Source organism: Giraffa tippelskirchi, chromosome 13, assembly GCF_054371585.1.
Source record: "Giraffa tippelskirchi isolate mGirTip1 chromosome 13, T2T-mGirTip1v1.2.pri, whole genome shotgun sequence".
NCBI classification, from domain to species: domain Eukaryota; kingdom Metazoa; phylum Chordata; class Mammalia; order Artiodactyla; family Giraffidae; genus Giraffa; species Giraffa tippelskirchi.
In genome coordinates this window covers 94,578,788-94,600,394 of record NC_137287.1, presented here as the reverse complement: position 1 = coordinate 94,600,394, position 21,607 = coordinate 94,578,788, and the positions used below count along the sequence as shown (strand labels likewise).

The following is a 21,607-nucleotide window of genomic DNA, read 5'->3' as shown; positions in this document are numbered from 1 at the left end:
CAAACAAAAGTTTTCTTATAATTTTTGAATTGCTGCTTGTTTTTCTGGTCCCTAAGTTTTCTTAACATGACCAATGGTAACGTTTACTAACAGTTACCAACGCTTCCTGGGTTGCCAGGCATAGCACCAAACACTTCACGTATCAACTCTGTAATCTTCGATTCACCTCATGCAGGATAGATACTCTTAAGAGGATGGGAAAGAGGAGGTGGGGAAGGTTAAATAATTTGTTCAGAGCCACACAGGGAGTGAGGGAGGCAGGGTTGTGAACCCAACAAATCTGCCTACAGAGATACCTTTTTTACCACCAAGCCATGCTGATGGTGTCACTTGATACCATGCTGATAAGAAATCTCCACATTTGTAAACAACTGCATAGTATGTGGTATTAATTCTGTTCTGTTTTCTCCATAGTGATTATCGTGCTCTGAATTACCTTGCCCATCTACTACTTGTTTATTTGTTCATCACTTGAGGCTCATTTACCACACTATTAAAACAGAAGTTGCTTGTGGTAGGTGCTGGGGAAACATCCATGGTTAAGGCCCTAGAGTAAAAGAATATTTATACCTGTATCTGACACATAGTAGGAACTCCATAAATATTTGTCTAACAAGTTAAAGTTAAGGACAGATTGTGGCAACTGAAACTTTCTTTCTATCCCCTTCTATCCCTCAGAAAGTATTAACAAGGTTTACAAGTGAAAGCATATTGAACATCAGTTAATATTAAGATATCACATGGACCACAGCCTTGTCTAACTCAGTGAAACTATGAGCCATGCCATGTAGGGCCACCCAAGACAGACGGATCATAGTGGAGTGTTCTGACAAAATGTGATCCACTGGAGTCGGGAATGGCAAACCACTTCAGTATTCCTGCCTTAAGAACCCCATGAACAGTATGAAAAGGCAAAAAGATAGGACACTGAAAGATGAACTCCCCAGGTCGGTAGGTGCTACTGGAGATCAGTGGAGAAATAACTCCAGGAAGAATGAAGAGACAGAGCCAAAGCAAAAACAACACCCAGTTGTGGGTATCACTGGTGATGAAAGCAGGATCCGATGCTGTAAACAGCAGTATTGCATAGGAACCTGGAATGTTAGGTCCATGAATCAAGGCAAATTGGAATTGATCAAACGGGAGATAGCAAGAGTGAACATCAACATTTTAGGAATCAACGAACTAAAATGGACTGGAATGGATGAGTTTAACTCAGATGACCATTGTATCTACTACTGTGGGCAAGAATCCCTTGGAAGAAATCGAATAGCCATCATAGTCAATAAGAGAGTCCGAAATGCAGTACTTGGATGCAATCTCAAAAACGACAGAATGATCTCTGTTCGTTTCTGAGGAAAACCATTCAATATCACAGCAATCCAAGTCTATGCCCCGACCAGTAATGCTGAAGAAGCTGAAGTTGAATGGTTCTATTAAGATTTAGAAGACCTTCTAGAATTAACACCCAAAAAAGATGTCCTTTTCATTATAGAGGACTGGAATGCAAAAGTAGGAAGTCAAGAAACACCTGGAGTAACTGGCAAATTTGGCCTTGGAGTACAGACTGAAGCAGGGCAAAAGCTAATAGAGTTTTTCCAAGAGAACACACTGGTCATACCAAACACCCTTTTCCAATAGCACAAGAGAAGACTCTACACATGGACATCACCAGATGGTCAATACCGAAATCAGACTGATTATATTCTTTGCAGCCAAAGATGGAGAAGCTCTGTACAGTCAGCAAAAATAAGACTGGGAGTGGACTGTGGCTCAGATCATGAACTCCTTATTGCCAAATTCAGACTGAAATTGAAGAAAGTAGGGAAGACCACTAGACCATTCAGGTATGACCTTAATCAAACCCCTAACGATTATACAGTGGAAGTGAGAAATAGATTTAAGGGACTAGATCTGATAGAGTGCCTGATGAACTATGGACGAAGGTTCGTGACATTGTACAGGAGAGAAGGAGCAAGACCATCCCCAAGAAAAAGAAGTGCAAAAAAGCAAAATGGCTGTCTGAGGAGGCCTTACAAATAGCTGTGAAAAGAAGAGAAGCAAAAAGCAAAGGAGAAAAGGGAAGATGTACCCATGTGAATGCAGAGTTCCAAAGAATAGCAAGAAATAAGAAAGCCTTCCTCAGTGATCAATGCAAAGAAATAGAGGAAAACAATAGAATGGAAAAGACTGGAGATCTCTTCAAGAAAATTAGAGATACCAAGGGAACATTTCATGCAAAGATGGGCTCAATAAAGGACAGAAATGGTGTGGATCTAACAGAAGCAGAAGATATTAAGAAGAGGTGGCAAGAATACACAGAAGAACTGTACAAAAAAGATCTTCACGACCCAGATAATCACGATGGTGTGATCACTCACCTAGAGCCAGACATCCTGGAATGTGAAGTCAAGTGGGCCTTAGGAAGCGTTACTACGAAGAAAGCTAGTGGAGGTGATGGAATTAAAGCTGAGCTATTTCGAATCCTAACAGATGATCTGTGAAAGTGCTGCACTCAATATTGCTAGCAAATTTGGAAAACTGAGCAGTGGCCATAGCACTGGACAAGGTCAGTTTTCATTCCAGTCCCAAAGAAAGGCAATGCCAAAGAATGTTCAAACTACTACACAGTTGCACTCATCTCACATGCTAGTAAAGTAATGCGCAAAATTCTCCAAGCCAGGCTTCAACAATAATTTGAACCATGAACTTCCAGATGTTCAAGCTGGTTTTAGAAAAGGCAGAGGAACCAGAGATCAAATTGACAACATCCACTGGATCATCGAAAAAGCAAGAGAGTTCCAGAAAAAACATCTATTTCTGCTTTATTGACTATGCCAAAGCCTTTGACTGTGTGGATCACAATAAACTGTGGAAAATTCTTCAAGAGATGGGAATACCAGACCACCTGACCTGCCTCTTGAGAAACCTGTATGCAGGTCAGGAAGCAACAGTTAGAACTGGACATGGAACAACAGACTGGTTCCAAATAGGAAAAGGAGTACGTCAAGGCTGTATATTGTCACCCTGCTTATTTAACTTATATGCAGAGTACATCATGAGAAACGTTGGGCTGGAAGAAGCACAAGCTGGAATGAAGATTGCCGGGAGAAATATCAATAACCTCATATATGCGAATGACACCACCCTTATGGCAGAAAGTGAAGAACTAAAGAGCCTCTTGATGAAAGAAGAGAGTGAGAAAGTTGGCTTAAAGCTCAACATTCAGAAAACAAAGATCATGGTATCTGGTCCCATCACTTCATGGCAAATAGATGGAGAGACAGTGGAAACAGTGGCAGACTTAATTTTGGAGGGCTCCAAAATCACTGCAGATGGTGACTGCAACTATGAAATAAAAAGATGCTTACTCCTTGGAAGGAAAGTTATGACCAACCTAGATAGCATATTAAAAAGCAGAGACATTACTTTGTCAACAAAGGTCCGTCTAGTCAAGGCTATGGTTTTTCCAGTGGTCATGTATGGATGTGAGAGTTGGAGTATAAAGAAAGCTGAGCGCCAGAGAACTGATGCTTTTGATCTATGTTGTTGGAGAAGACTCTTGAGAGTCCTTGGACTGCAAGGAGATCCAACCAGTCCATCCTAAAGGAGATCAGTCCTGAGTGTTGATTGGAAGGACTGATGTTGAAGCTGAAACTCCAATACTTTGGCCACCTGATGCGAACAGCTGACTCATTTGAAAAGACCCTGATGCTGGGAAGGATTGAAGGCAGAAGAAGAGGATGACAGAGGATGAGATGGTTGGATGGCATCACCGACTCAATGGACATGAGTTTGAGTAAACTCCGGGGGTTGGTGATGGACAGGGAGGCCTGGCGTGCTGCATTCCGTGGGGTCACAAAGAGTAGGACACGCCTGAGCGACTGAACTGAAGTGACTGAAGTTTTCTATATTCCTGAACAGGTACAAGAGGATGACTCCTGTCCTTTACCTTCCTCTGCTGTAGCTTACATGTTCCTTTAGCTCAGAAGCCAGAGCATGTGGAGTTGAGGCCCCAGAAAATTCCCCTACCCTAGTCTTTTGTATCATCACTGGAACAGCATGATGGACACTGCTTGCATTGATGCCTTGTTGACTTGGAGGTCTAGAGTTTGATTTTTCAAATGTACCTGGAACTTTGCTGGTTCCATTAAGCATTTTATAAATAATTTTGATGTTAAGAATTTTGAGTTGCTTTTTAATTTTACTTCTGTTTTAAATAGTTATGAATAGAAGCAGGAGGGTAGAGAGAATTTTCTAAGTCACCTTTGTTTAAAATAGTTCTGTTTTTGATAAGGATGTATATTTTTCTAGATGTGTTGAATATTTCTAAAGATATTTGGCATAGGTATTAACTTTGTGGGCCTGTTGTATACAAGCTAGTTAGGCTTTTTTTCCTCCTTCTCTTTTTCTAGTTCTGAATTAAGTTAGTCATGAACAATAACAGAACCTGGTAGGTGAGTGACTGCTACTGCATTTGCTCAGGGCATTGAGTTACAAAGGTGGATCATAAAGGATGCAAATTCTTCTTTGCATTTCTTTTCAAATCAGTTGTAGAATTTGATGTGTATGAAGCATGTTGTATTTTTCTTTTCCTATTTTTTATGTAGATTATTTCATTATAGTAGACTTTGGTTTTTAGATCTTGATTTAAAATACTAGGTTTACTAATTGATATTTAAATATATTTCATATGGAAAAGGAATAATATGCTTGTCCTGAAATAAGCTCATCTGATTAGGAGGAACCTTATCCAGAGCATGGCAGAAAGTAAACTTGTAACACCAGTTACATGTAGTGTAGCAGCTATGATTGAGGGAAAATGAGTATGAGAAGGAATAAGTAAAAGTTAAGTATTAAATATAAGTTTGAGAGAAAGTAGCTTTATATTTGGCTACACTGGGTCTTCATGCGGGCCTTCTGTAGTTGCAGCAAGCAGGGGCTGTTTTCTAGTTGTGGTGCCGGGGCTTCTCATTGTGGTGGCTTCTCTTGCTGTGTAGCATGGGCTCTAGAACATGAGCTGAGTAGTTGTGGTGCACAGTCTTAGTTGCTTCATGGCATATGGGATCTTCCCTGACCAAGGATGGAACCCCTGTTTCCTGTGTCGGTAGGGGGATTCTTGATGACTGGACTACTAGGGAAGCCCAAAAGTGACTTTCTGATCTAAGTGTGTGAGAGACAGAGATGGGAATATTGGGTAGATGTGTACATGACCCTAGATTTTAGGAAGGCATACTTCAAAAAGGTAGAGAAAACATAGATATCAATCAGTAGGAGTGGTATAGCAAAAGGAAAGTCATTTTAAAGGAAAACAGACTGCTCTCAAACTGAATATAGGTGGTTGCTTCTAATAGATATTCAGACTTGAATGAGAAATTAGAAGATAGGAGTATTGAAAAATATGCAGAGCACGTTAGTCTGTCAGCAAATATAGAAAAAGTAAGATAACTGAATTTCTTTTAAAATCTAATTAGTGTTAAACTAATTTTATGAAAAAAGTTTTTAATCTTTTATGGTTTTTACTGCCATTCTCTCGAGCTGCAATGTCCAATATGATAGTCATCAGCCAGTGTATCAGGCAGCATGATGTAGAACATTTTCATCCTCACAGACATTTCTGTTGGAGAGTGCTTCAAAAATGAGATACATTATTAGAAAAGCTAGTAAAAATAAGTTGAGGTATTGGGATACTTTTCTGTCCAGAAATTTTACTAAGGAATAATTAGATTTTTATAATAGTGAGAAATTGGTATGTACTTTATTGTTGTACTTGTGTTTTGTCGTTTATTTGAAGTAATTTTAAATTTACAGATAAGTTTCAATAATAGTACAAAGAGCCTTTTTCTTACCTTAACCATTTGTAAGTTGCTCATTTGATGCCCCATTAGCCCTGAATACTTCAGTGTGTATTTCCTTCAAACAGGGACTCTGCTATATAACCACAACATACCCATTAAAACCAGGAACTTAATATTGTTATAGGAGTACCAGCTAATCCTTAGGTTTCATTGATATTAGATATCCATAGATATCATTTGTCCTGGTAAAAATATTATATAGCAGGAGAATCCAGTTCAGAATCACATAACCACATTTAGTTGTCATGTCTGTCTTTGACTTGATCATGTTGACACTTTGATGAGTATAGGCTAATTATTTTGAGGAATATTCCTCAATTTGTGCTTTCTTGTGCCTCAATTTGTTTCTTCATGATCTGATTCAAAATATGCATTTCGTCAGGAATACCATGTAAAGGGTGCTGTATTTTCTGTCCTGTCAGGAAGTACACAGTTTCTGTTGTGTCCTGCTTCTCATAATACTGACCTTGATGATACTAAGGTGATGTCTACCAGTTTTCTCTACTGTAAATTTGTCTCCTTTTCCCTTTGTAATTAATAAGTATTTTGTGAGGAGGAGGTACTTTGAGACCGTGTAAATTATCCTATTTCTTGTCAAACTTTCAGCCATTAGTTTTAGTTTCACCATCAGTAATTTTTGACTGGATTAATACTATGATGCTTGCCAATGATAGTTTTCTAATGTCATTATTCCTTCCATATTTATCAATGGACATTCCAGTGTAACAAAAAGCTTTCTTTCTTCTCTTCCATTCATTTATTACATTGATGTGGACTTACAGATTCCTATTTTATTCAGTGAGTTATTATCTATAAATTACTGAGCATGAATTTGTCCCAGATTTGACTGGTGGAAACCCTTGAGGTTGGCTTCTGTATCATTTTGATGTGGGCTGTCATTCTTTAATCACTTGTCCTCCTTACCTTCTAGCACAGTAGGATGTTCTAGTCTTTTATACTTTTACTCCCTCATCCCTGGAATTGGTCATTTCAAGGAGCCCTGGTTCCTTTGATTGGTATCTTTAAGAAGCAGATCTGGGAATTTCCTGGTGGTTCAGTGATTAGGGCTCTGTGCTTCCATATGTCAGGGGCGTGAGTTTCAGGAAACTAAGATTCTGCAAGCACATGGTGGGGGGCACGGCTATGGTCGCTCAGTTGTGCCTTATTCTCTGCGACCCCGTGGACTGTAGCCCGCTGAGCTCATCTGTTCATGGAATTCTCTAGGCAAAAATAACAGAGTAGGTAGCTATTCCCTTCTCCAGGGAATATCCCCAGCACAGGGATTGAACCCGGGCCTCCTGTATTGCAGGCAGATTCTTTACCATCCAAGCCACCAAGGAAGCCCTACAAGCCACATGGCAGGGCCAAAAAAAAAAGGCAGCTCTGGATGCTAGGTGTGATTGTTCTCTTGGGACACTGCTGCGTATAAGCCTCTCTGGACAGAGCTAGGGAATATACACACGTATATACGTGTACAAAATATATTCTTACATATGTATCCATATCTGTATTTTCTCTCTGTATACACTGTATATGTATATATAAAATGCCGTGAGTTAACATTGAAACCTCCGATTCCAGCCTGACACCTTAAGAGTTCATTTTATTTTCTCCCTTTTTTTGTACTTGTAACTCCCTTCTCTGACAGAGAAGGGAAGGGAAGTCTCTCAGTTGTGTCTGACTCTTTGTGACCCCAAGGACTGTAGCCTACCAGGCTCCTCTGTCCATGGAATTTTCCAGGCAAGAGTACTGGAGTGGGTTGCCATTTTCTTCTCCAGGGGATCATCCTGACCCAGGAATTGAACCCAGGTCTCCTGCATTGCAGGCAGATGATTTACCGAGCTATGAGGGAAGCCCTAGAATCATATAGTAATACTCTTCTGTCTGGATTCTTTCACTCAGCATGATATTTTTGACTTTTATCCATGTTGTTTGGTTTATTAGTAGTTAATTCCTTTTTTCTAAATATTCCATTATATGACTATAGTCTATCTTTTCATAAGTTAATAAACATTTAGGTTGTTTCTAGTTTAATTCTCTTATGAATTAAGCTGCTAAGATTATACGTGTACCAGTATTTTTGTAGATATATGTTTTTATTTCTTTTGGGTAAATTTTAAGAGTGGAATTGCTGAGTTTTATGGTTTAAGTGTGTATTTGTTCTTATAAGAACTTGCCAGACTGTTTTCCGTAGTTTTATACTTGATATTCACATCAGCAATGTGCAAGAATTTCAGTTCTTCTGACATCCTCACCAACACTTGGTATTGTCAACTTTTAAATTTTAGTCATTGGCATCTAGTCCCATCACTCCATGGGAAATAGATGGGGAAACAGTGGAAACAGTGTCAGACTTTATTTTTTGGGGCTCCAGAATCACTGCTGATGGTGGCTGCAGCCATGAAATTAAAAGACGCTTACTCCTTGGAAGGAAGGTTATGGCCAACCTAGATAGCATATTTAAAAGCAGAGACATTACTTTGCCAACAAAAGTCCGCCTAGTCAAGGCTATGGTTTTTCCAGTGGTCACGTATGGATGTGAGAGTTGGACGGTGAAGAATGCTGAGCGCCGCAGAATTGATGCTTTTGAGCTGTGGTGTTGGAGAAGACTCTTGAGAGTCCCTTGGACTGCAAGGAGATCCAATCAATCCATCCTAAAAGAGATCAATCCTGGGTGTTCATTGGAAAGTCTGATGTTGAAGCTGAAACTCCAATACTTTGGCCACCTCATGCGAAGAGTTGACTCATTGGAAAAGACCCTAATGCTGGGTAGGATTAGGGGCAGGAGGAGAAGGGGACGACAGAGGATGAGATGGTTGGATGGCATCACTGACTCGATGAACATGGGTTTGGGTAGACTCCGGGAGTTGGTGATGGACAGAGAGGCCTGGCGTGCTGCAATTCATGGGGTCGCAAAGAGTCGGACACGACTGAGCGACTGAACTGAACTGAATGGGTTTGTGATGGTGTCTCATTGTGGTTTTAGTTTGCATTTTCCTAATGACTAATGATCTTGAGCATCTGTTTATATGTTTATTGGCATATTTGCTTTTGTGAAGTGTTATTTTAAATCCTTGGCCCTTTTTTATTATTATTTGTTAAAATTCTCTTATACGTGAGTTGCTAAGAGTCTGTATATAATAAATGTTTTCTCCCAGCCTATGGCTTGTTTTTTATTTTTTAATGGTGTTTCTCAAACAGCAGAAAGTTGTAATTTTGATGAAGTTCAAATTATCACTTGAAAAAATATCTGTTTATTTATTTTGCCTGTGCTGGGTCTTCGTTGCTGCACATGGGCTTTCTCTAGTTGCTGCGAACTGGGGCTACTCTAGTTGCCACACAAGGGCTTCTCATTGTGATGACTTCTGTTGTTGCAGGGCTTAGGCTCTAGACTCTTCAGTAGGTGTGGTGCATGGCTTCAGTAGTTGTCGCTTGTGGACTCCAGAGTACATGCTCATTATTGTGGCACATGGGCTCAGTTGCCCTGAAGCATGTAGGATCTTCCCAGACCGGGTATTGAACCAGTGTCCTTGCATTGTGAGGTGAATTCTTAACCCCCGAACCACCAGGGAAGCCACAGATAACTTTTTTTTAAAGATTCGTGCTTTTTGTGTCCAATCTAAGAAGTCTTCATCTATCTTTGTTTGACAGAACCCTAAAATGACCCCCGATGACCCACACTTCTGTAGAATTTCCTTCTCTTGAATGTGGACTGGACCTGCGAATTTGCTGAAATTTTATTTCAGTGCTTAATGTTACATTACATTACAAAAGAGATATTAAAGATGCAATCAAGTTACTAGTAAAGTGACTTTGAGTCAATAAAAAGGGAGATTATGCAGAAAGGCCTAACTTAATCACATGGACCCTTAAAATTTGGGTCCAGAGTCAGAATAAGAAAGAGTCAGGTGAGTTAAAGCATGAGAAGAATTGAATTAGAGGGAGATTTTTCCATTGCTGACTTTGAAGATGAAAGAGTCCATATGACCGATGACCTCTAGCAGCTGAGAATGGCCCTTGTGAGATAGGAGGGAAGTGGGCAGGGCCCAACTGTTAAAGAAGGACACAGCCATTGAGGATATGACAAAAACTAGTTAGGACCAACTAAGCCCAGGATGGCATAAGATGACTTACAGTAGACCTGGAGCCTCATTATATGCTCATTATAATGTATTATGCTAAGTAACACACCCACCAGCTCCAGGACAGTTTGAAGGCTGGCCATAAAAGGCCAAAAAGTGGGCAGTGGCCCAATTCCTGGAAATCCCTACTCCTTACCCCCAATAGTCGGAATTACCTAACCCATAAAAACTAACCACTCTTAATCTCACCTTCTAAGATGGGCCACCTTCTGTCTATGGAATGTATATCTCCTAGGACCCTGTAGCCTTCTGATTACAAGCCCATATTCTCTGTGGAATGTGATTCTCCCTGAATAAATTTGTTTTCACTCTGCTTCTGACTTGCTGTTAAATTCTTCCCTGTACAAAGCCAAGGACTCGCACTTAGCGTCCTATCCCAGGGACTCTCCCCTAAGACCTAGGATGTGACCATTCTCTCATGCCCCCTTCTGCAACAGTTGAATAAGAAGTAACAAAGAAATAGGGCCTGTTGTCCTGCAGCTGCAAAGAACTGAATTCTACCACAGTTGTGTGCACTTGAAAGAGGTTTATTTGAAGATAAAAAAGATTGTGTGCTTTAAAGATTGAGTTTAATAAACGGAAATATTGGGTGTCATCCAAAATATAAAATTACTTTTACATATTCATTTATTAATTTTCAATTTTAAATGGCAGCTTCCTCTTTTAGAAAACATCAGGAGCCTGGTTTTCTTGTCTGTTTCCTGAGGAAGCAAAAAGGCAGAAACTTGGTGAATAGCAAGACCAGTGGTTGCTATAGTAAGCATGGGACTTCCTGACAATGGCTCTATTAACAGTAGGAAATGGAACCATGGGAGTGTTCTAATTTGCCATAAGATTTTGTTTCCCATCTTTAGAGTAAGAGATTCTGCTATACCAAGGAATTGACTCTTCCAGTTTATTTATTTAGTTAGACAGTGATTAGAAAGCCTCACTGTCTATGTACATTGCACCATACTTAGAAGTTTGGTAATTATAGGACAAGTATGATACATTTCCGGAGAAGGCAATGGCACCCCACTCCAGTACTCTTGCCTGGAAAATCCCATGGATGGAGGAGCCTGGTAGGCTACAGTCCATGGGCTCGCACAGAGTCAGACACGACTGAAGTGACTTAGCAGCAGCAGCAGCAGCAGCAGCATGATACATTTCAAATAGAGCTTTGAAACTTTCCTTCTGAAGGAAGCTTTTCCTCCAGTGGATATTGATGTACCTTGGTTATAGGCCCTATTCAACCAGTGGTGAGAACATAGATTTTGGAATCATATGTGCCTGGGTTGGAGAAGGAAACTGCAACCCACTCCAGTATTCTGCCTGGAAAATTCCATGGACATAGGAGCCTGGTGGCCTAAATAGTCCATGGGGTGACAGAGTCAGACATGACTTAGTGACTAAACCACAGCATACCTGAGTTTGAGTCTCAGTCTTGTCATCTACCAGTTGTTTGACTGTGGACAAGTTATTTAACTGCTCTGTGCCACAGTTTCTTCATCTGCAAAATGAAGCATCTATTTTCTGTGCTTGTTTTGAAGATATGTTAAATACCGTGCATTATATGATACATATCAATTATTTGATACAGTGCCTTACACATACTAAGCATTAACAAATGGTTATTATTACGATCTTTGTTGAGCAGCTGTTTTTTTAGATGTGTCTGGTTATGTCTTTTAATTTTCTTTTCCTTTTACTATGCCTTGTTTTTCTTTCTTTAATTGAATGACTTTGAAGATGTGATTATGGGTGAAGGTGCCACTTAGAAAGGAGAGGTGTGTAGAAGGCATAAAGGCTTCTCATAGACCCAACTGTAGCGGTAACCAGCCACTGTATTGGCATCTCAAATTCATTGTTTCAAGACCCATTCAACATTTCAAGGCCTTGGAAAGCACAAAAAGCACCCAGAAAACAAATGGAGCAGTTACTGAAGCATTGAATAAAGATCATTATTATTTGTACTTAATAAATATGTTCCACGTTTGCCTGAGCCTTTAGATAATGCATTTTAAAATTTGCTGTGTTTTTCTTTTTCCTTTAAACGTTACTGTTAAGTTCAAGAATGAGCCAAACTAAAAAGAAACTGTCGTCTTAGAACAGACATATTTCTTACCTTCAAGGATCTACTGTCAGTTGAAGGAGGCCATAAACACTTAGAATAGTGTGTGACAAGAACTTTACTAGAGGTAATGATTGATTCTCATGACTAAGGGAGAAGAAGGAATTGGGACACCTAGGGTCTCTGGCTTTGGTAAGGGGGAAGACCAGAGCTGGCAAACTGATAGTTTTGCACAGCCCACAAACTAAGAGTTGTTTTAACCTCCTTAAATGGTTGGAAAAAGTCAAATCAAAAGAAGAATGATATTTATGACATATGGATATTATGTAAAATTCAAATTTCAGTGTTCTGAAATGAAATTGGACTATAGCTACAATTAACCTTTTGTCTGTTGCAGCTTTTATGCTACAACAACAGAGCTAAGTAACTGTGACAAAGGCTGTATGACCTCTAAAGCCAAATGTTTACTGTGTAGCTCTTCACAGAAAAAGTTTGCTGATTCCTGGGATAGATGGTGGTTTTTATCCGCTATTGTTCAGTCGCTAAGTTGTGTGCAACTCTTATGACACTATGGACTGCAGCACAGAAGTCTTTCCTGTCCTTCACTATGTCCCGGAACTTGCTCAAATTCATGTCCAGTAAGGTGATGATGCCATCCAGCCATCTCATCTTCTGTCACCCCCTTCTCTTGCCCTCAGTCTTTCTCAGCATCAGGGTCTTTTCCAGTGAGTTGGCTTTCTACATCAGGTGGCCAAAGTATTGGAGCTTCAGCATCGGTTCTTCCAATAAATATTCAGGGTTGATTTCCGTTAGGATTGACTGGTTTGGTCTCCATGCTGTCCAGGGGACTGTCAAGAGTCTTTTCCAGCACCACAGTTCGAAAGCATCGATTTTTCAGTGCTTAGCCTTCTTTATAGTCCAGCTCTCACATCCATACATGACTACTGAAAAAACCATAGCTTTAACTATATGAACCTTTGTTGGCAAATTGATGTCTCTGCTTTATAATATGCTTAGGCTGGGTTTGTCATAGCTTTTCTTCCAAGGAGCAAGCATCACTATGATCTTAGTTTTTTAAATGTTGAATTTTAAGCCAACCTTTTCATTCTCCTCTTTCACCTTCATCAAGGGGCTTTTTAGTTCCTCTTTGCTTTCTGCCATTAGTGTGGTATCACCTGCATATCTGAGCTGCTTGATATTTCTCCCAGCAGTGTTGATTCCAGCTTGTTGATTCTGGTTGAGTAATGATGGGACTTGTGGCAGTGGTCAGATTCGCAGTTTGGTGGTATAAATAAGGATTGTGAAATCTTCTTTGAAGATTGTTGTTGACTGTCTTATCAAGAGGATTTCCTGTGGAGACAAAGTGAGAGTGTATGTCAAAGGGTATGAAGTAGAGGAGGAGAGACACTACGTGTACTATTGAGAAGATTGGCAGGGAAGGAAAGGGGAGAAAGTGATAGCTGGGAATGGAAGGCATTAGAGATTTCGTTTGAAAGTTCTTTAAGATGATAAAGGCTTGAGGCGGGGCTAAGATGGCGGAGGAATAGGACGGGGAGACCACTCTCTCCTCCACAAATTTATCGAAAGAACATCTGAACGCTGACCAAACTTCACAAAACTACTTCTGAAGGCTGGCAGAGGACGTCAGGCTTCCACAAAGACAGAGCATTATCTTCAAAAGAGAGAGCAGAAATCCAGCTCCACCCACCAGAACACCGACACAAGCTCCCCCAACCAGGAAGCCTTGACAAGCCACCTGTCCAACCCCAACCGCAGTGAGGAACCTCCACAATAAAGAGGAACTTCATACTACCAGAATACAGAAGGGCCACGCCTACACAGCAATATAAACAAGATGAAAAGGCAGAGAAATACTCAGCAAGTAAAGGAAAATGAGAAATGCCCACAAAGCCAAACAAAAGAGGAGGAGATAGGGAATCTATCTGAAAAAGAATTTAGAATAATGATAATAAAAATGATCCAAAATCTTGAAAGCAAAATGGAGTTACAGATAAATAGTCTGGAGACAAAGATTGAGAAGATGCAAGAAATGTTTATCAAGGACTTAGAAGAAATAAAAAGGAGTCAATATAGAATGAATAATGAAATAAAGGAGATAAAAGACACTCTGGAGGGAACCAACAGTAGAATAACGGAAGCAGAAGATAGGATAAGTGAGGTAGAAGATAGAATGATGGAAATAAACGAAGCAGAGAGGAAAAAAGAAAAAAGAATCAAAAGAAATGAGGAAAACCTCCGGGACCTCTGGGACAATATGAAACGCCCCAACATTCGAATCATAGGAGTCCCAGAAGAAGAAGATAAAAGGAAAGGCCATGAAAAAATACTCGAGGAGATAATAGTTGAAAATTTCCCTAAAATGAGGAAAGAAATAGTCACAGAAGTCCAAGAAACCCAGAGAGTTCCAAACAGGATAAACCCAAGGCGAAACACCCCAAGACACATATTAATCAAATTAACAAAGATCAAACACAAAGAACAAATATTAAAAGCAGCAAGGGAAAAACAACAAATAACACACAAGGGGATCCCCATAAGGATAACAGCTGATCTTTCAATAGAAACCCTTCAGGCTAGAAGGGAATGGCAGGACATACTTAAAGTAATGAAAGAGAATAATCTACAACCCAGATTACTGTACCCAGCAAGGATCTCATTCAGATATGAAGGAGAATTCAAAAGCTTTACAGACAAGCAAGAGCTGAGGGAATTCAGCACCACCAAACCAGCTCTCCAACAAATGCTAAAGGATCTTCTCTAAACAGGAAACACAGAAAGGATGTTTCAACACGAACTCAAAACAACAAAGTAAATGGCAACGGGATCATACTTATCAATAATTACCTTAAATGTAAATGGGTTGAATGCCCCAACCAAAAGGCAAAGGGTTGCTGAATGGATACAAAAACAAGACCCCTATATATGCTGTCTACAAGAGACCCACCTCAAAACTAGGGACACACACAGGCTGAAAGTGAAGGGATGGAAAAACATATTTCATGCAAACGGAGACCAAAAGAAAGCAGGAGTCGCAATACTCATTTCAGATAAAAGAGACTTTAAAATAAAGGATGTGAAAAGGGACAAAGAAGGACACTACATAAAGATCAAAGGATCAATCCAAGAAGAAGACGTAACAATCATAAATATATATGCACCCAACATAGGAGCACCACAATATATAAGGCAAATACTAACAAGTATGAAAGGGGAAATTAACAATAACACAATAATAGTGGGAGACTTTAATACTCCACTCACGCATATGGATAGATCAACTAAACAGAAAATTAACAAGGAAACACAAACTTTAAATGATACAATAGACAAATTAGATTTAATTGATATTTACAGGACTTTCCACCCCCAAACAATCAATTTTACCTTTTTCTCAAGTGCACATGGAACCTTCTCCAGGATAGATCACATCCTGGGCCATAAATCTAGCCTTGGTAAATTCAAAAAAATTGAAATCATCCCAGCCATCTTCTCTGACCACAATGCAGTAAGATTAGACCTCAATTACAGGAAAAAAACTATTAAAAATTCCAACATATGGAGGCTAAACAACACGCTTCTGAATAACCAACAAATCACAGAAGAAATCAAAAAAGAAATCAAATTATGCATAGAAACGAATGAAAATGAAAACACAACAACCCAAAACCTATGGGACACTGTAAAAGCAATACTAAGGGGAAGGTTCATAGCAATACAGGCGTACCTCAAGAAACAAGAAAAAAATCAAATAAATCAACTAACTCTACACCTAAAGCAACTAGAGAAGGAAGAAATGAAAAACCCCAGGGTCAGTAGAAGGAAAGAAATCTTAAAAATTAGGGCAGAAATAAATGCAAAAGAAACAAAAGAGACCATAGCAAAAATCAACAAAACTAAAAGCTGGTTTTTCGAGAAGATAAACAAAATTGACAAGCCATTAGCCAGACTCATCAAGAAACAAAGGGAGAAGAATCAGATCAACAAAATTAGAAATGAAAATGGAGAAATCACAACAGACTCCACAGAAATACAAAGGATCATAAGAGACTACTACCAACAGCTATATGCCAATAAAATGGACAACTTGGAAGAAATGGACAAATTCTTAGAAAAGTATAACTTTCCAAAACTGAACCATGAAGAAATAGAAGATCTTAACAGACCCATCACAAGCACGGAAATTGAAACTGTAATCAGAAATCTTCCAGCAAACAAAAGCCCAGGACCAGACGGCTTCACAGTGGAATTCTACCAAAAATTTAGAGAAGAGCTAACACCTATCCTACTCAAACTCTTCCAGAAAATTGCAGAAGATGGTAAACTTCCAAACTCATTCTATGAGGCCACCATCACCCTAATTCCAAAACCAGACAAAGATGTCACAAAAAAGGAAAACTACAGGCCAATATCACTGATGAACATAGATGCAAAAATCCTTAATAAAATTCTAGCAAACAGAATCCAACATCATATTAAAAAGATCATACATCATGACCAAGTGGGCTAATGCAAGGTTTTTTTAACATCCGCAAATCAATCAATGTAATACACCACATTAACAAATTGAAAGAAAAAAACCATATGGTTATCTCAATAGATGCAGAAAAAGCCTTTGATAAAATTCAGCGTCCATTTATGATAAAAACCCTCCAGAAAGCAGGAATAGAAGGAACATATCTCAACATAATAAAAGCTATATATGACAAACCCACAGCAAACATTATCCTCAATGGTGAAAAATTGAAAGCATTTCCCGTAAAGTCAGGAACAAGGCAAGGATGCCCACTTTCACCACTACTATTCAACGTAGTTTTGGAAGTTTTGGCCACAGCAGTCAGAGCTGAAAAAGAAATAAAAGGAATACAGATAGGAAAAGAAGAAGTAAAACTCTCACTGTTTGCAGATGACATGATCCTCTACATAGAAAACCCTAAAGACTCTACTAGAAAATTACTAGAGTTGATCAATGAATATAGTAAAGTTGCAGGATATAAAATTAACACACAGAAATCCCTTGCATTCCTATACTCCAATAATGAGAAAACAGAAAGAGAAATTAAGGAAACAATACCATTCACCATTGCAACAAAAAGAATAAAATACTTAGGAATATATCTACCTAAAGAAACAAAAGACTTATATATAGAAAACTATAAAACACTGATGAAAGAAATCAAAGAGGACACAAACAGATGGAGAAATATACCGTGTTCATGGATTGGAAGAATTAATATAGTGAAAATGAGTATACTACCCAAAGCAATCTATAGATTCAATGCAATCCCTATCAAGCTACCAATGGTATTTTTCACAGAACTAGAACAAATCATCTCACAATTTGTATGGAAATATAAGAAACCTCGAATAGCCAAAGCAATCTTGAGAAAGAAGAATGGAACTGGAGGAATCAACCTGCCTGACTTCAGGCTCTACTACAAAGCCACAGTCATCAAGACAGTATGGTACTGGCACAAAGATAGAAATATAGATCAATGGAACAAAATAGAAAGCCCAGAGATAAACCCACGCACATATGGACACCTTATCTTCGACAAAGGAGGCAAGAATATACAATGGAGAAAAGACAATCTCTTTAACAAGTGGTGCTGGGAAAACTGGTCAACCACTTGTAAAAGAATGAAACTAGAACACTTCCTAACACCGTACACTAAAATCAACTCAAAATGGATTAAAGATCTAAACGTAAGACCAGAAACTATAAAACTCCTAGAGGAAAACCTAGGCAAAACACTCTCCGACATAAATCACAGCAGGATCCTCCATGACCCACCTCCCAGAATATTGGAAATAAAAGCAAAAATAAACAAATGGGACCTAATTAAAATTAAAAGCTTTTGCACAACAAAGGAAACTATAAGCAAGGTGAAAAGATAGCCTTCAGAATGGGAGAAAATAATAGCAAATGAAGCAACAGACAAACAATTAATCTCAAAAATATACAAGCAACTTCTGCAGCTGAATTCCAGAAAAATAAACGACCCAATCAAAAAATGGGCCAAAGAACTAAACAGACATTTCTCCAAAGAAGACATACAGATGGCTAACAAACACATGAAAAGGTGCTCAACATCACTCATTATTAGAGAAATGCAAATCAAAACCTCAATGAGGTATCATTTCACACCAGTCAGAATGGCTGCTATCCAAAAGTCTACAAGCAATAAATGCTGGAGAGGGTGTGGAGAAAAGGGAACCCTCTTACACTGTTGGTGGGAATGCAAACTAGTACAGCCACTATGGAGAACAGTGTGGAGATTCCTTAAAAAAACTGGGAATAGGGACTTCCCTGGCGGTCCAGTGGTTAAGACTTCGCCTTCCAATGCAGGGGGTGAGGGTTCCATCCCTGGCAGGGAGTTAAACCCCACATGCCTCCGGGCCAAAAAACTGAAACATAAAACAGAAGCAATCTTGTAACAAATTCAATAAAGACTTTAAAAATGGTCCACATCAAAAAAAAAAAACCTGGGAATAGAACTGCCATATGACCCAGCAATCCCACTGCTGGGCATATACACCGAGGAAACCAGAATTGAAAGAGACGCGTGTACCCCAGTGTTCATCGCAGCACTGTGTACAATAGCCAGGACATGGAAGCAACCTAGATGTCCATCAGCAGACGAATGGATAAGGAAGCTGTGGTACATATACACAATGGAATATTACTCAGCCATTAAAAAAATACATTTGAATCGGTTCTACTGAGATGGATGAAACTGGAGCCCATTATACAGAGTGAAGTAAGCCAGAAAGCAAAACACCAATACAGTATACTAATGCATATATATGGAATTTGAAAGATGGTAACGATAACCCTATATGCGAGACAGAATAAGAGACACAGATGCATAGAACAATTTTATGGACTCTGAGGGAGAAGGTGAAGGTGGGACGTTCTGGGAGAATAGCATTGAAACATGTATATTATCATATGTGAAACAGAACACCATTCCATGTTCGATGCATGAGACAAGGGCTCAGGGCCGGGGCAATGGGATGACCCAGAGGGATGGGATGGGGAGGGAGGTGGGTGGGGGGTCCAGGAAGGGGAACACATGTAAACCCATGGCTGATTCATGTCCATGTATGGCAAAAACTATTACAATATTGTAAAGTAATTAGCCCCCAACTAAAATAAATAAATTTATAAAAAAAAAAAAAGATGATAAAGGCTTGTGTCTATTCATGCACTGAGGGAGTCAGCACTTGGTAACTGCCTGGAATGGTGGTATTGAATGCCACCATTCAATTTTTCGTAGAAAGAGATACATTTTGAACAGTTCTTGGGATAATCTTACTTTATCCTTTTTGGAATTGTATGTTTAATGTGCTTCCTACATTTAGACAACATTACTCCTTTAGCTGGAAAGAGAAATGGACATAGGCATTGAGAAACAAGGCCAACAAATGTTCTTCCCTCATCCTATCTGGGGCATTGATCTCATCTGTGAAAACATGAGGGTGAATGAACAGGCTCCATTGTCTCTTCTGGAGACAAATGAGGAAACCCTATGAAAAGTCTGTGAAACCCAATGCCTGATCTTTTAGTTCCTTGGTACCTGGGCATATGCTTTTTTTTTTTTTTTTTTAAGAACACCAGCAATTTGTTTATGACTCACTCCTTAGTGAATTTTTGGGCACAGTGTGTACAAAATATACCAATTTATCCTACCATTAGAATATTTCCTTAGGAGCAGAATTTAGTATAGCATCTTCTAATGGTTTTATTATTATCTATAAGTAATAGATGGTGGTTAAGGAATACTTCCCTGGTGGCTCAGATGGTGAAGAATCTGCCTGCAGTGCAGGAGACCCAGTTCAGTCCCAGGGTTGGGAAGATCCCCTGGAGAAGGGAATGGCTACCCACTCCAGTATTCCTGCCTGGAGAATTCCATGGACAGAGGAACTTGGCGGGCTACAGTCCATGGTGTCACACAGAGTTGGACATGACTGAGCAACTAACACTAATAAGGAATACTTAAATAGTACAGAGGTCCCACCATTGTTAACATTTTAGTTTACTTGGGAGTCTTATTTTTCCCCAGTGGTTTTTGTTACTCCATCAGCATAAATAGTACTCTTGATATATGTGCCAATTGGGTTCTCCAGGAATTAGATTGAGATGGAGTAGGAGAGCAAAGGGCTCTTTGAGGAGTAATGCCTGTGAAGTAGCAGAACAGATTAGGTTGGGCATGGGAGGATATCAGACTGCAATGCAAACCTGACAAAGTCTCTGTCAGCCCAGATTGCCAAATTGCCTCACTGGTTGGAAAGGTCTAGACCATTGTACCACCCACATTGTCCACTGGTTGGCTAGGGGCAGTCCTGAGGAAAGGATACCCTCTATTTGAAAGCTAAGATGAATTCTAAAGGGATTAACAGCAGGAAGCTGTCAGCTAACCAGTCTCCACAACTAAAGAAGAAGTCCCTTCTTGAAGAGGGTTCTGAGCAGTAAAGCTTTGTGTCTGCTAGGACATAAAGTGTTCTGTCCTGCTCATATCAGTAGGGTGGCTACTATCAAACAAACCAGAATACAAGTGTTGGTGAGGATGTGGGGAAAATAGAACATTGTGCCCTGTTGGTGGGAATGCAAAGTGGTATATAGCAGCTGTGGAAAACGGTTTTGGAGATATTTTAAAAAAATTAAACATATAATTACCACATGATTCAGCAATTCTGCTTCTGGTATATGCCCAAAAGAATTGAAAGTGATCCCAAAAGCTCAGCTTCTCTGTACACTGGTGCCGAAATTTTGGGTGAAGTAGAAAAGGGTAGCTTTGTTACTTTGCCAGGGAAGGGGGCCCATAGTGGGCTAATGCGCTTAAAACCGTATGTCCCAACTTGAGGAAGATAGTGAAAAGTTTTATAGTAATTGTTTAAAGAGGGCATAATCAGCTTGTGGACATTCTTCTGATGGGTTCAGTCAATTCAGCTCAGTCGTGTCCAACTCTTTGCAACCGCATGGACTGAAGTATGCCAGGCCTCCCTGTCACATCACCAACTCCTGGAGTTTACTCAGACTCATGGCCATTGAGTCGGTGATGCCATCCAACCATCTCACCCTTCTCTTGCCTTCATCCTTTCCCAGCATCAGGGTCTTTTCCAATGAGTCGGTTCTTTGCATCAGGTGGCCAAAGTATTGGAGTTTCAGCTTCAGCATCAATCCTTCCAGTGAATATTCAGGACGGATTTCCTTTAGGATGGACTGGTTGGATCTCCTTGCTGTCCAAGGGACTCTCAAGAGTCTTCAACACCACAGTTCAAAAGCATTAATTCTTCGGCGCTCAGCTTTCTTTATAGTCCAACTCTCACATCCAAACATGACTACTGGAAAAACCATAGCTTTGACTAGACAGACCTTTGTTGGCAAAGTAATGTGTCTGCTTTTTAATATGCTGTCTAGGTTGGTCATAGCTTTTCTTCCTAAGAGCAGGCATCTTTTAATTTCACAGTTGCAATAACCATCTGCAGTAATTTTGGAGCCCCCCCAAAATAAAGTCTCTCACTGTTTCCATTGT

At 39.6% G+C, this 21,607-nt stretch overlaps 1 protein-coding gene across 50 annotated transcripts in view; it reads left to right on the top strand.

Moving 5' to 3' along the window:
* Positions 1 to 21,607, top strand: part of PTPRA (protein tyrosine phosphatase receptor type A) — a 173,045-nt gene that overhangs the window by 35,613 nt on the left and 115,825 nt on the right. The gene's annotated exons all lie outside the window — the stretch shown is intronic.